Source organism: Lemur catta, chromosome 2 (genome assembly GCF_020740605.2).
Source record: "Lemur catta isolate mLemCat1 chromosome 2, mLemCat1.pri, whole genome shotgun sequence".
NCBI lineage: Eukaryota > Metazoa > Chordata > Mammalia > Primates > Lemuridae > Lemur > Lemur catta.
The window spans coordinates 18,186,978-18,203,579 of NC_059129.1; positions in this window are offsets into that span (position 1 = coordinate 18,186,978).

Consider the following 16,602-nt stretch of genomic DNA (forward strand, 5'->3'; position numbering starts at 1 on the left):
TCTCCAGCCCCTGCCATGGTCACCCCAGGTCGCTTTGCAGTTCCCGACCACCCAATGCCTGGACTGAGCCCAGGCCTCTGCCTGGAAGATCCTTGCTGTCCTCACCCTGGTGTCATCCTTCAGGGCACCCACTGAAACCTCACTGCCACTGCAGAGCCTCCCTGACCCCGCCTCCACGCCCTGGCAGTCGGTCACCCCTCCACTGATCTTCGATGTCAGTGAATCACTCTGAACTGGGGTGTCACACCTGCCTCCCCACACACCTGGGGGCCCCTCCAGCTTGTCCCCACTGGCACCCTGCCCGCCACATTTGGCCCATAAGCATGTGTTGCTTGTTCTGGATGGAGTTGGACTCCACGACACGTTAAATTTTCATGAGTTGCCAACATTCCAGAATCATGCGATTTCACATCAAAATCTAGACTTCCAGCTTCTCTTGCATAATCAAACTACCTGCGGACACTGGGCCTGAGTCTTTGGCTACCATCAGCAAGCACACCTGTACAGGGGCAGACGGGCCTCCCAGCATTGAGGACACCTGTCCAGCCCCTGGAGCATTTGAATTGGAGAACCTGGTATTAAAGCCCAAAACGTTCTTGATAAAACCAATGTATGACGCTGAAAGTCAGGTGATAGTTCCCCTCAGGAGGTGGAGTAGTGCCTGGGAGGGGCCGGGAGGGGGACTTCTGGGGGCCGGTGACACGAGCCTGTTCAGGTTCTGAAATCTCATGGAGCTGTACAGTTGGAAATTGTGTACTTCTTTCTACTCCACAAAATTTACCAGAAAAACTGTTGCTATTAATAATGAAGTTCATATTTTTCAGGAAATGTGACTCTGCTTTGAAGGGCCACGTCCCAGATGCATTTCGCTTTCCACTTTTCCTTGTGGTCAGCTGCTACAAAGACATGCACTAGCTTTGGGGCTTCCTAAGTCACTTCCTGTTTCCTAAAGCTTCCAAACAGAGCTTGGGAAAACCGAACATCCCCAGCCTCCACGCCGTCCTAATTATACAAGGAGATTAGCCAATTTCCAATTATCAGGGAGGTCTTTTAAACGTTGACTCCCAAGGTATCGAGGCTTAATGCCCATTTTACTACCCTAGTTAACCCATCACTCTGCGTTTTCCCGGGAAAGCCAGACTCGCAGCACTGGTGTGTTTACGAGGCTGCTCGCTGGTGGCTGGTCTCAGGGGAGGGAACGCCCTGGAGCTCTGTGCAATCAAAGACATGCCAGGGGGTAGATTCTCCCTAGCAGAAAGAAACCAGCTTCATCAGAAAGTGATCAGCTGGAGCTCAGCGTGTTCTTTCAAACTGTCCTAGCTCTTTGGCTATTCAGGACATATTCATTAGCCCAGCTCTGCGCTGGGCATTCAGTGAACAAGACAGACCAGTCCCGTTCCTTCATGAGGCTTCCATTCTACAAGGGGAGACAGTAATAAACAAGGAAGCAGATAATAAATCCCATAGTCACAGATGGTGGTATATGCAGGGGAGGGAGGGAAAGAGGATCCCTGGGGAGGGATCGTTATATACAATGTACGCATGCACCATCCACACATCACACTGCGCCCCGTAAGTACGCAGAATTGTTGTGTGTCAATTATAAACTTAAAAATTACTTAATAAAAAAAAAGAACTGGGAAGAGTTAGAAGATGTTCCAGATCACGGGTGGGAAGGTCTGAATTCTAATCCTGGCTCTGCCACATCCGGGCTGTGCATATTTGGACCCATTCCCGAACCTCTCTCTGAGAGCCTTGGTTTTCTCATCTGTTAAATGGGATGGGGAAGGATCATCAACATGTGCTGAGTATCCTCGCCACTGTCAACCTTCAAGGGGTTAGTTGTGTCCGTTTTATAGATGAGAAAACAGGCTGCTCGGAGAGGTTCTATCAACTGCCCGGCGCCGTGCCTGTTGGATGGAGGCCTGGGGCACGTGCAGAGAAGGCTGGGGGCGCTGAGGCCAGGAAAGCTCCTATCCCAGGGCCCTCAAGACCAGCCCAGGAGCTTTGATTTTACTCGTCAGCGATGAGGGTCCAGTGAGGACTGTGGGGCAGGTGCCTGACGTGCCCAGGGCTGTCGGGGCTGGCAGGCAGGTGGATGGGAGGGGAGGCGTGTGCAGATGTGTCAGGACGCTCCCATGTGGTCCATGCCAAGCACTGAAGCCTGCTCTGAGTGATGAGAAGGAACTGCAAACTTGTTCCCCAGCCACGTTTTCAGAGAACCGGCCCGAAGCCCCGCCACACAAGGGCTCCAGAGCGTCTGCTGGAAGATGCCACCAGACCTCAGCAACACAGCAGCCAGCAAATGAGCCCTGACTCCGACTTCCAGGCCAGGAGGGGAACGGGTGCGAGGTCAGGGAAGATTTTGGTGGGATGGAACAGAAACACATCACGATGAGAAATAGTTACTCAAGTCAGAGTCTGTGAACATTGATTTGGCACCAACTGCATGTCAGGCACTTTGGCCAAAGGGATGCAGTTAAATAAACCCTTATAGAATCCTTGCTAGATCTCATCAGGAGAAACTGAGGCTTAAGGAGTGCCAGGACAGGGGTCAGAGTCCAGGGCCACCCTGAGTCCCCTCCATCGGTCATCCCTCTGTCGTCTTCAGATGAATCACGTGTTCAGGTTAAAGCCCCAAAGTTCAAAACGGGCCACGGGGGTCACTGACTCCCCTCCACGTACCCCTCACTCAATGGGATTTCTCTCAGTCCTCGGGGTCCGTAGCTGGTTTGCTTTACCCTGGTCCTAAGGAGGGACGGCAAGGAAGCTTGGAGAGAAAACAGACATTATAAGGTTTCTCCTGGACAAGCCGGTCTTGGGCTGTTTTTCTGCGGTTTTCAAAGCTGTTGTTTGCTTCCCTCTGCTGCCCTCTAGGGGCCATGAGCTGGGCCAGCAGTCCGGCTCACCTGGACCAAGCAGAGAGAGACCCCTGCCCGGCCTCCCAGCGTAGGAGCAAAAAATGCCAGGGAGAGGGACCTGGGATTCAATTAAGTGGTTAAGAGCAGAGGTTTCCAACTGGGTAGAAATATTTATAAACTACATGATGATGCACAAATATACTGTGAACAGTATATAAATCGTATGCAGGTTGAGTATCCCTTATCCAAAATGCTTGGGACCAGAAGTGTTTTGGATTTCCGATTTTTTTCAGATTTTGGAATATTCCCTTTATACTTGCCAGCTGAGCATCTCAAATCCAGAAAGCAGAAATCTGCAATTGCTCAGTGGAGCATTTGCTTTGAGCATCATGTAGTTTCAGATTTTCGGATTTGGGATGCTCAACTCGCATAAAACTAGAAATTGTTTAAGGAGGACATAGAGATTAAATAAACACTACTTTTAAATGTTTTTATTTCATTTACCAACAGTACAAAAAAATCTTCTGACTTTCATTTAAACATTCTTAATTTTTTTACTGATACCAATGAGATTGGATCTGCTCTTTTTATTTTTTGAAATGCTTGGGTTAGCGTGGGTGCTGTGGTGACTCAGGGTCCCGTATACTTGGTTTCAGTGGCTTTTACAGTGAAAAGCAATGCCTCACAGAGATTTGCAAATCCAAATGGAAACAGTATCTGAAGGCTGTACTTTCTAAATATCAATATTCATATTTTAATCCCATTTGCCAAATAGGGAACTATTTTTTTGCTGAAATTTGGCTAATACTGTATACATCCATCTTCCCTAATGTCCCTTGTGTGGTCTTACAAAGAAATCAGAAGATTGGCATTTGTGAATTTTTAACAAATGGATTCAAAATGCCCTAAAAGTTTTCTTTTGGAAGATTTTGAAATTGGCTAGAATGTTTTGTTTCCCAGTTTCTTAAAGTATGCAGACAGAGAGTTTTTAAAAGGAAACACACTTTCATTGCTTTTTGGCAATAAAAGCTCATAACGGGCCTGGTGTGGTGGCTCACGCCTATAATCCTAGCAGCCTGGGAGGCTGGGGAGGGAGGATTGCTTGAGCTCAGGAGTTCGAGACCAGCCTGAGCAAGAACAAGGCACCGTCTCTACTAAAAGAAATAATAATAATGGACAAAATTAGCTGGGCATGGTGGCACATGCCTGTAGTCCCAGCTATTTGGGAGGCTGAGGCAGGAGGATCGCTTGAGCCCGGGAGTTGGAGGCTGCAATGAGCTGTGATGACACCACTCTACCCAGAGAGAGACTCTGTCTCAAAAAAAAAAAAAAAAAAAAAACTCATAACAATGGAAGCATTTCCAAACATCTGCTTTCAAGATGCTCTTTCCAAAACAAGAGTTTCTCTCGAAAAGCAGTTACCTTCTCATTCATTGTTTAAAAATCACCTTCCTCTTGAAGAGGCAGATTAGCTGCTTTGTTTTGGGGCAGACAAATAGCTGACAGTCACATGTCACCCCAGAAGAGGTCAGCAAATGTGGGTGTTTGTCTTTTTCATAAAAGAAAACCATGACAACCCATCTTCAGGCTCAGCAGCTGTTTGGAGTTAGCCTTGCAGTCACTCTCTGTGTCATAACAAAATGTCATTGACGCATCTTCTCCAGGAAGGTCTCCTTTTTAGGAGTAATAGTATTGCTAATAAATAACAATAAAAAGGATTGCATCTGTGTCAGGCACTGTGGTAAGCAGATTCACAGGTACTAAGTCATCACGTCCACAGACAATCTGTGAGGCAGGTATGATTCTAGTCCTCTTTGACAGATGAGGAAACCGAGGCACGGAAGTGGCAGAACTGGGAGAGGTCACTTGGAAAGCATTTTAGGACATTATTGTTGTGAGTGTGACAGAAGATGCCGTCAAAGAGGAGACTGTTGGTGGGTCAGTCTGAGAACATGGGGACCCTCAAACCAGGGGACCAGAGCTTCCCCTTCCACCCAGGAGACACCGTGAGTTTCTAGCAGGTTTGGGTCCAGGCCTGTGGTTATTGCCCAGGGAACAAGGGACACGAAGTCCCAGGCTCTAACGGAAGCAGAGGGCCCAGAGCTCGGTGGGAAAGGGTGAATCCTTGCTTTCAGTGGGCACGGCCTTCTCTACCCGGGTCGATGATCAAGACGTATCTTCTGCAGCCCCTTCCCCTTCCCTCACTGCACAGAGCGGGAATTAACTAGCGCAGATGTTCACTCCCCTGCATGTCTTTTATTGGTTCAGTCTCCCAAGTAAAGCAAAGAGAAAGACAATTTATTGAACATTTACTAAGTGCCACATAGTGGACCCACGGCCTTACACACATGACTTCATTTACTCCTGGCCACAGCCCTAGAAGGCAGGGGCTCTTATACCCCCATCCTCTAGATGAGAAGACTGAGGCTAAAAGAGGTGTGACCTGCCCATGGTCGGTGGCAGGGCTAAGCTTCAACTCCAGGTGTGTGACCCCAATCTCAGTGGCCCAGGATGCCTCCACCTGGCAGGTGTCAGGTCTCTCCAAGACCCCTCTGCGTGGTCAACCCCATTCTGTGTATTGAGAGTTTTTGAGAAAAGAAATCTATTAAATTACAAGAGGGTTTTGTTGAAATATTAATGGGTAAAGTCGGGAAAGCATGGCACAGAAATAGGAGGAGCAGAGGTGGTCCCTTCCTGCTCCCCAAGAGTGAGGCAAGCCCCGCGCGCAGCTGGGGTGCAGCCCGGTGGGAAGGGTGGAGCAGCACCTTCAGGGGATACCGACCTGGGGAGGGGCCTGGCCGGGGTTCACACAGGAGGGAGGGTCTGGGCGGGTGGGATGGGAGGAATACTTGTACCACAGGTGACGAGGACAGATCTGGACAGCCAGAATGACCTGCCACCACCACAAGGGGGCAGAAAGAGGAAAGGGCAGAGAATCCTGGCCAGAGGTTGGCGCCTTATGCCTGCGGACACCCCATTGGATCTCTGGGGCGATGCCCCTGACGACAGAGTTTGCGTCAAACCCAGGAGTGTCCCTGGGACCAACACTCAGAGACCATCTTTGATTCCAGAACAGGAGGGGCTGGAATGACTTATCTCCCACGCTAAATTGAGTCATGAAACTTTTATTAAGGGATATAGTTTGTCAACGCCGAGAAAACAAGGCAGCTCTGGGCAGAGTCATTAAGAGCAAATCCTTCTTCCCTAGCTCAGTCGCCAATTCTGACGGCACTGTGACAGGAGTGGGGAGACAGAGGGGTGCGCAGAAGGGGCTGTCCAGTCCGCCGAGCACGTGCAAAGTGCTTTCCAAGCCCCCTAAGAGCGTAGCACAGCGGCCACCTCCATTTTCCCACGGTTTCTCCACAGAAGAGCTGCCTCCGTCGCAGACACGAGTGACAGCCGCTTCCACCAGACGTGGGTGTGTGTGCCCGGTCACTTCTCCATCAACCAAGGAGGAGGATCCTGCATGGCTTTTTCCCTCCAGAAACCTGAATATCACCTTCCTGCCCCCTGCAACTGAAGGTGACCAGACGGCCTGGCCGGGCTAGGCGGAACCCAACAGTGGCGGGCCGGGGTGGGTGGAGGAGGCGTGGCCCGGTAGCTGGGTGGTTAAAACTGAGATTTACTCCCTGGGTGTGGGGTGCAGGATGTGGGGCTGTGGGTGTGGGAGTCCTGAGGTTTACAGCTGCAGTAGGAGTGATCAAATCCTCACCATAATCATCATAATCATAATATGGCCACTGTTCCCAAAGAGGGGAACAAGTTGCAAATGCAAGTTGTAGCATTAATATGGTCTTGCGACCCCCACCCAAGAACCGATGCAGCAAAGAAGACAATTTCTACACCACTGTATAGATCCGCAGACCCAACTGCCTAGCCTCTTGCCCGCCAAACTATCTTTCAAATCCATTCCTCTCCGATTTTCGGGGAGATGGATTTGAGCGAGTCCTTCCATCTCGCATGGCACCTGCGACCGTAAACGCTTTCTCTGCTGTCTCGGAGTATTGGCTTCCTCTCGAGCAGCGGGCAGTGAACCTGGCTGGGCCGTAACATTACCCCTTGTAATGATGGATAAACCAGATGCTTCCCCGAGTCCCGTGAGCTGCTCTGGCAAGTTTATCAAACCCAAGGAGGGGGCCGTGGCGGGGTCAGAGGCACAGGTCACATCCGGGGATGGGGGCTGGCATCTGGAGTGGGGGGTCTCGTGCAAGACTGAGCCCTCAGTCTGTGGGGTCTGCCGCTACCTTCAGGTGGGTGATGTCAGAACTGGATCGAATTAGAGGACACCGCGCCCGTGTCCACTGGAGAACGGGCTGTCGGTGGGGACCCACACGTTTTGGACCTAGAAGTGTTTGTGTCGAGTGTGAGAGTAGACAGAAAAGAACTGTTTGTTTTTTCCATCACAAAGTTGTTTATACTCACTATTTGGATGATAATACCAAAACAGCTACCATTGTTTTGATAAGGACACTAAGGTGACTCGTGGGAGGTCACTTGGGGAGTAGGCCATGGCGCTGGCATCTCAGCCCAGGGTCCCCAGCCCCACCGCTTCCTAAAGCACCTGCAGAAGGGGTTTTCTAGAAACAAAGAAGAAAAAGGGAGGCCAGTTGGAGGGAACAGAAATTCAGCCCGGCTGGCCCGGATTGAAGTAGCAAACGAGTTTTCCGTGACAGCAGGAGGCTTTGGAGCAGCTTGGGAGGGGCCGGCTGATTGTCCTGTTGTGACTTTCAAGGAGGTCAATTATCCCGGGGAACAGTCCCCACAAGCGCAGCTCCAGCGGGTGATTGGCAAATCTGTCGTGTGTCACCCGCACCAGGCGGGCCACACTGGCAAGCAGCCTCCCCGGGGGTCTGCTGCTCCCTAATGGGGCCAGAGGGCTGGGGGGCTTCTGGGCTGCCTGAGTTTGGGATGGGGAGCAGCTGATGGCAGCTGGATGATCTGGAACGTCCCATAGCTTGGCTGGGACAGCTCTGTTGATCTTGACGGGGCCCCTCCTCTGTCTAGGGGTGGCTGAGGTCTGCTGGTCAAGTCAGCTTGCTCACCGCCCTGGGCGACCTCCGTGGCCTCTCCGGGGTGTCCACAGCAGGCTGGTGTTGGGGTGAGGGACAACTTCCCCTTCGCCCTCGGGAGGTTCGCTGAAAAATCAGCTCACAATAAAGCAGATTAATAAGAGAAAATGTATTTATTTTTAACATGTATACATGGGCGGCTTCAGAATGAAAACTCAGAGATACAGAGGAAATCGCCCATTTCTATGCTTAGGTTCAGCACAGCAGGCACAGCCGTGTAGACACACGACTGGACAAGAAGGGTGCGATCTCATGCTAACACGCTGCATGCGGAACCCAGCAAGGCCTGTCTGTCTAGATTCTTCTTGGCCTCTCTGAGCTGCATCCTTCCTTCCGGGTGCGGGCAGCACCCTTTCTGGAACTCAAACAAGGTGGGTCAGATAATTGCTCCACGGCAGTTTTCACATAGCATAACTGTAGGTTGTATGGCTGGCTCTTGGGAAAAGGTGTTCTGGCTTTTATGAGCTGCCTTGGGGAGGCGGGATGTTAGCCAAAGGGCAGAATGGGACTGAGAGGCAGGAGGACAAGGGAAGATAAGAGAAGAACTTTAGCTTCTGAGGCCCTCGGGCAGCTCAGCTCTCTCTTCTCCGTGTGTCCTTTGTCCTCCCCCTGGGACCACTGGGACAGTCCAGGCACATGCTTCTCATGACAACGGCAGAGGTGCAAGAAGACAAGCATGAGGCCTCTGACGGCCTAGACTCAGACCTGTCACACCTGCCTCACTGTGCCGGCCAAAGCCAGCCATGTGTCCCAACCCAAGGCCAAGGGGCAGGGAGATACAGTACTCCTCAAGAGCCGCAAGCCACAAGGCACTGGCAGGGGTAGAATCTGGGTCAGTAACGCTCCCGGCTGCAGGGCGCTTGACTCCTGGAGTTTGGGGACACACCCGGGAGCCTGGACACTGCTCTCCATTAGAAGCGCCTGTGGGGCGTGTGCCTGGGGAGAATGAGGAGGGTCACGTTTCTTCTCTGTGACCTTCAAAGGGTGGGTAAGGACTTCCTCTGTCCCCGTGGAGGTTAGACAAGGAGAGGGAGCCATAGGACTGCTCCAGGGACCACAGAACCCAAGGACAGTGTAGACCCTCCACCCAGAGAAAGTACTGAAGGGCTGAGCCAAGGAGGGGGCGGGGAGGAAAACAGCAGCCGTCTCAATGCCAAAGGGGTCCAGGGTGAAGCTGGCCTCTGCTCCAGGAGAACCAAGCTCATGGCTAAGGCAGGGGCCCTCCATCTTCAGGGGACCCCCCCATCTGCAGGGGACCCCCCCCCCATTTGCAGGAACCTCTGTGCAACCCTCCCCATGGCTCCTCCCTGCCTCCAACCCCAGAAGCCACCAAGTGGGAGAGGGACTCGAAGGTGCCGAAGAGCAGGCTGACCCCCCACGCAACCCGCTCCAGCGTCCTGCCCGGCTCCAGCTGCAGGGGAGGAGGCGAGGAGGGGCCCTGCGCCCCCTGGAGAACGGGGTTTGCACACAGCAGACCTGGCCTCAGCTGGGGGGTGTGGCTGCCCCAGCAGTCAAGGCACCCAGCCACCGGGGACAGAGTGCAGTTGAGGGCACTTACTCGAATCATAACAGTAATGTAATTAATGCTAATGACAGTGGCTCACACGCACACGGGGCTCCCGGTGTGCCAGCCGCAGTGCTGGGCGCTTTAGATTCAACAACTCTTTTCATCTTCGTGACAACCGTGATATTATAATTTTTTTATTAATTGCTATAATACAGTCCCCGACTTATAATGTTCAATTTACAATTTCTTGACTTTATGAGGGTGTGAAAACCATATGCATTCAGTGCAAACTGCCTCGTGTCTACACCGCCCGAGGGTCAGAGGCTTTGCTCAGGCCATCCCCACCCTTTCCAGGTCAAGTTGTCAGCTGAAAGGCCATCACCACGCCCAAGCTAATGCAGGGAAGGCTGGCGAGTAAGGGAAGCCCCTCGGAGCCACCGTGGCACAGCTGCGGGTTGGTGTCCTCTGAGGACTTCCGGGGCAGCAGGACTGGCGCCATCTGTGCCCCGAGCTCGGGCCCTGCCCCTCTGACGTCACTTCTAATTGCCAGCTCCCTTTTCAATGGCATGGCCTCTCAATGGGAGCTGGACCCCAAGTGGGTGGTCGAGGGTGGGAAGCCCTGAAGGCCCCAGTGCCTGGGTGGACTGGAGGGTGGAGTCTGGCTTCAAGGGTGGGGGAGGAAATGTGCCATTCAAGAACCCCGGGCCCCCCAGGCCTGCCCCAGACAAGGCCCACAGGTGGGGCAGGGGACAGGGAGTGGCTGCAGCTTCTGCCTTGTCCGTCCGCCACCCACCCCAGCCTGGGAGGGCCAGGGAAGGCAGGGGCAGCCCTGCTCAACCCCTTTCCGCTGGCCAGCTCTCCCCCACCCCAGCTCCAGCCCCCAATGGCCTCCTGTCCCTGCACTCTGGGGATGTGGCCTGCAGATGTGCCAGCCTCAGAGACAGAATTGAGTCCATTTTGGATATTCGGTCCTGAGGCAGCCATGGCCTTTTGGTCTGAGGACCTAAAGTCCAAAATGAGGGCCAGAGGTCCCTCAGCCAACCCCATAGACATGTGAGCTGCCTCCCCTGAAGCCACATGGGAAAGAGGAGGAGAGAGGAAGGAAAAGGGAGACTTCTTGAGACCAGACAAATAGCCTCAGTGGGGAGTTTGACTAAACCACCATGGACAGCTATGCAGGTTGCTCACTGTGCAAGGAAGCAAAGGTGGCTGAAATCTTGTCCACTCACCTGGCACAGCTGTACCAGCTGCTTGAAGAAAGAGGTGCCTTTTGAAATTTCCACAAAGCCTGTCTGAAGTTTGAAATTTAACTGAATATTTTATCCAGAAGAAGCCATTTTAAATCTGGAGAGAATGAGTTCTGCTTAACTGGAAAATTTTTTTAAATGTTATTTTTCCTGCCATCAGTTTTTCAGTGCAAAATAATAGCAGTTATAACAGGTACATTTTGTGTGCATCTGAGTCAAGCCAGACTACAGAGTACCTTTTGCCAATCACCTTACACACACACACACACACATACACACACACGCACGCACGCACGTGAGTTATGTTCATGTAAAAAGCAACCTCGTCCAGCCCACGCCTTCCTCTCTGGAAGACAGAAACCACATGTCACCCATGCCTTGTTCCTACTTCTGGATCCAGCACCTGTCCTGGAGCAGAGCCTCAGGACTTGTCTAGTGACAAGACTGAAAGACTGATGCCTAAGAGATGCGTCCCTGAGCTCAGGGTGGGAGCACAAGGTCAGACATGCTTTGCCATCTGCAAAGGGAAGCCACAGCCCCGTCCAAAGACACCCAGGGACCTCACACTCAGGGACGGAGCTGAGTGCCAGGGCCTCCCCCAAGCACAGCCCCACCCGGGTCCCCTGCAAACCCGATTCTGTGCAGACAGCTCTCAAATCCACTAGGGGAAGCAGAACGGACAAGGTACAGAGCCAGGCAAGTCTGGTAATTGCTGGGCCTCAATGTCCTTCCGGTTCAATGGGAACAAAAGCCCTGTCTCCTTGAGCCATCAGAACGTGAAGTTTAATGAATAACTGTAGGGAGCACAGAGGGGATTCCCAGGCCCCTAAAATCTGAAGAGCGCACAGTGGCCTTGGTGTCCTCAGTGTGGCCGCGAGGGGGCAGACTTGAGCGAGCACTGGGACAGCACAAAGAAAGCAGGCTCCGAAGCCAGACCTGAAACTGGAGCCCAGCTTTGCCAGACTGGCTGTGTGGCCTTGGGCAAGTCACTTCCCCTCTCTGGGCCTCCACTGCCTCATGGACAAGCATTTGCTCTGAAGGCAGGGAATCCTAAGGGGTAGGCGGGCGCCTGCGCAAGGCAGCAAGGCAGCCCAGGCCGGTACCCTGCTGCTCCCCGGAGGGAAACCATCTTTGGAAATGCCACAGCACAGGTAGGTCATCAACATAATAAAAACCCCCAGAGCTCCGTCAGGGCTCCCGGGCCCTCCCCAGGCAGGCTTGGAGGGGGAGATTAAGATGCCAAGCGCATCGTTCCCCAGAGTCCGAGTCGTTTCACTCGCCGCCCTTCAGAGGCTGCAAGCAAGGTCGCTGAGACGCCAGAGCTTGGGGACGGACTCCAGCGAGGCACACGTGGCAGGGGAGGGCACGTGTGGGCAGCGCAGCCTCCGGACCTCTGGCTCTGCCTCTGCAAAATGGGGACTGTGCCATCCTCAGGGGCTCCGAGAATGACATCATATCTGTCACTGGCGTCAGCACCCCAGGACAGCTCCAGACACCAGCATGGGTCAGGGACGATGTTCTGCAGAGGCCACTCCCACCTGAGTGGGCCCAGCGCACGGCTTGGGCTGAAACAGCCACAGACAGCCAGGGTCTCTAGGGACCATGAGACCCACCAGGTGTGTGCGCCTCAGTGGCAGAGCCCGGTCACACAGGTAACCTGACCTTACTCCCACCGAAACAGGTGTGCGGATGAGCATGTGTATAAATACAAAGAAAGGTCTGGAAGGCCACCCATCGAGATGTTATTAAATGACTAAGGGAGAGTCTTATTTTCTCTTTTTTTATCTGCAAAGATGTATTATTTCTATAATAAAGAGCAGGAAAAGAAAAACTAAGCTTATTTTTAAAAGAAAATCTGTCGCCACGATGCCTGCGTCAGGCCCGTGGAGCCCCTGGATGATTCATTTAAATAATTTTCCAACCCGGCGCCTGGTCCCTGACCCTGACCCTGACCCAGCAGAAGCTCCCTGGGGGCTCCGAGCCAGGTTCCGACTGGCACCACCGGGGGCTCTCGGCGCACCCAGGAGGCCACCAAACCCCTGCCCACGATCAACCCCATCAACCCCGATCAACCCGATCAACCCCGCCACCTCCAAGCGCCTGGCCAATTAATTAACCAGGCTTTTCAAAGCTGTTTCCAAATGGAGTTTAAATGACACAGACAGGAAGGAGCAGGAAAGGGAGCCGTTGAGCTGGAGAAATTCTCCGCTCAAGAGCCTCTCACTTAAGTGCTTCTCCCCAAGGAGCCCTGGGAGGCAGGGCCAAGGCGTTCCGAGCAGACACTAAGGACGTGGATTCATTATGTAGAAAATTAGTCAGAAGACACCTCAGTGTGACGCCAGGCTTCTTCCTGTGAGGAAAAATCTATTTGGATAAATCTTAAAAATCCTCACACACTCAGCATTGGTGGGGGTCCTGCTCCGAGCCAAGCCCTATCCGGAGCGCTGGGGACACACACAGCCCCTGCCTTCGAGTCCTCATGTTGGTGGGACGACACCACAGGACCGGTGACAAGAGGGGCCGTGGGTCTGTGGGGCAGCAAGGGGGGCAGGGGCGCTCAGGAACGTTGCAGAGGACAGAGAAGCAGGGGTGGCGGCTGGGGAGGGGAGATGGCCCCGCAGCCAGGTCAGTCTGAGGAGCCATGGAGACCTTGGCTGCCCCCAGGCCTGGGCGTGGACATGAGCCCAACTGGCCACACGGCGTCTGGCCACGCGCTGGAGGGGCAGGGTACGCGGCTGCCATCACCGCTGCCTCGGTGCTCAGCCACTCGGAATGGGCATCTCCTGAGGAACCAGGCTGCTGCACATGAAGGGGAAGGAACGCTCCAGGGACTTCGTCCTCGCTCATCTTGGGTGACACAAGCCTCCCCGAGCCTGGCACTTTTCCATGACTAGGGAGACAGAAGTCCCCATTTACACCTGTTGTCCCAGAATTATTACTAATAATGTCTCTTGTCACTCACCACGTCCTGGCTTGGGACGGAAAATTACAGTCGTGCTACCTGTGACCACATCAAAGCTTCTTGGCCACCTTCAATGTCTCCTGTCAGCTGCCACCGGCTTATGCCAGTCTTGAAGACACTGTCACACCTCTGCCACTTCTCCCCTGTGGAGGAAGCCCTCGCCACCCCATGCACTTGCCTGCTGGTGAGCTCCTCCTCCTCCACGTGCTCTGGGGACCAGCCCAGACAACTGTCACCTGCAGTGACACCTTCCCTGATCTTCAGCCCCACCTGTTCCTTCTAGAATCCTCCCCAATCCCCACCACCATCACAGTACTTAGCACATCATTCTGCACAGTCGGTTTGCCCTTCTCCCCGCTGGTCTGTGCAGTCCTCTGGGGGCACAGGTGGTATCTTATTAGTCTCCCAGCCCTTCCCCTGCAGCCCTGCACCCGGCTTGTAGGAGAATTCGACAAATGACGTTTATTAAATTAATGAATAGCCATCAATCATGGTTCTTCCACCAAGGCCCAAAGAGCCAGCTGGAACTGTCGGCTCCCTTCCTCTCCTGGTCTCAGCTGCCCTGCAGAGGTGTCACACTGGCCTGCAGGGGCACCAGAAAAGGATGTGGCTCAGAAGTGAGCAGGAAGCCTGGCGAGGCCCTGCCACTAGGCAGTAAGAGCTCCGATCTCCAAGATCCACAAAACCAGGGAGGAGGAATGTGGTCAGATGGACCCAATGCAGCCTCACTGCATGGCATTTTGCAACCACGTCTGTAACATTTATCCTTCTTTAGAACAGAAATCGGGCCCCAGCAAGATCCATCACAAGCCTCAAACACACTTGCCCAGCAAGTTTCCGTGTGGAAATTTAACCTACAGAATCAATCAGGCGGGCACGAAGATTTCTATACAAGGATGCTCACAGCGGCATCACTTGTAATGAAAAAAAAAAAAAAAACTGTAAACACACGATGGTATATCCATATGATATGATGAAATACCACCTGCTGGTAAAATCGTGTTTTTGTAGAATATTCAGTAACATGAGAAAATGGCCACAACGTGTTAATAAGTAAATAAACAGGAGTCTACAAAACAGCAGGAGCTCAATTTTACCAAAAAAAGGAACAGAAAAAGCCAAAGCCCTACATATTTGCACACACAGGGAAACGTGGAAAGAAAACATACCAAAATATTAGCAGCGGTTTTTCTCTGGGCACTGGAATTCGATGACTTTATGTTTTAGAGTTTTCTGCATATTTTGCTTACTCCACAACAAACATTTTGTCAAGAGAAAAATTAAATGCCATTAAAAAAAGAATTCAAGCACGGCCTGAGGCCAATGGTAGGCAGTGGAGGAAAATGCTGGAAATTGTGAAGATAAAGCTTCATCAGGTCTCTTCCCCAAGCTAGGGGCTGTGCCCTGGGCAGATGTGAATGACAGAAACCAGAAGAAAAGCAGGCCACGGGTCCCCTGAATGGAGATAGGGCAGCCTCCTCACACTGGAGCCACTGCCTGACACTACCCCAAGGCACACGCTTGGCCATCTCTGTCCTCTTCCTGTCCCCTTCTCCAAGACGCAAAGACATTTTCTGGATTTGTCTAGGGCCTGAGAACTCATCCACTTCCGCCCACAGTCCCTAAGGCCTGCCCTGTGCCAGGCCCCATGTGGGCGCTGCAGTTGTACCTGCAGGACCAGATCAGGGACCTGCCTGCACGTCTCCAGGATGGCCACGCCCACCAGCCCTGGAACAGAAATACCCCAGCCCAGCCCACCTTGCTGTGACCTTCCCTCTACTCTACAGAGACCAGCTTGTGCTCTGTCATCTGGGGCTCACAAGCCACAAACCCCATCCCCACACCCTCTCTCCAGGCATATAAAAAGCGCTTTTACCATATGAAGCAGTGACAGCAGCCCTGGCCTTCCCTAGCAGGCAGGTAAGGTGTATTTATAGCCTGGGGATAATCGGATGTTAATTCCTTTCTGCAGAAGAGCAACTGGCATTTCGATTCCCTCCTTTCTGAACTCTTCAGTGAGGCCAGCCGCAGCGGGGAGGCTGTGACTGACACGGAGCAAGGGAACTGCGTGCGTACACACACAAGCATGCACACACACCTCAAACCACCAAAACCCCCAACTGATTCTTACAAAGCCTCAGAGCTAGAAGTCATGTGCCCACCACTCCCTTCTTCCCCAGTTCTACCAACAAGCCAATCCATGTTCACCCTCCCGCTTCCTGGACAACCCCACTGTCACTGCCAGGAGAGCAAATCTCTTCCTGCCAGGTGTTGTATTCCCTGTAAGAATCTACCCTGATCCTGCCTGTCCAGTTGTGACAAGTAGAGCAGAAGGAGCTGTTGATTCCTTCTTCTGAAAAATTCGAGGACAAGTGCTGTTTCCACACATGAATGGCTGGGCAAAGCCCCAGCTCTCAGACCCGCCCTAGAGCAGAGTCCCTCACAGAGCCACGCCCTCTCTCCCGCCCTCCTACCTCTACTCTCAGCCAGGCAATCCATCAAGACACCCCCACCTCCCTGCTGTCCTCAAGCAAAACCTCAGTCCACAGAGGGACAGTTCCTGGCTGGGCATCTTGGGAAGGGACCCTGGGAGGCAGGGCCCACGCGCTACCACACTGAGGAGCGGGTGGTGGACACCACAGGGCCCATGGGAGTCGGGGGGCTTGGACTCCACGCCTCCCTCCACCACCAGGTCAACTGTCAAGGGGACTCCCCATCTGAGTCTGAAAAATGGGGAGCCCGTTTCCTAATGTGGCTTAAAGAAGGCATCATGTAAAGAAGGTGGAAGATGGCCAGACGGACACGAGTCAGTCCCCCTCTGATGCGTTCTCCCAAGGCACAAACCCCGGCCTCGACGCCCGCCCCTCACTGCCCCACTCTCCCGCTAGGAAGATCGCCCTCACCGGGGCGCTGGCCCGGGTGGCTCTGAGTGGAAGGAAGCTCCCTAACCAGCATG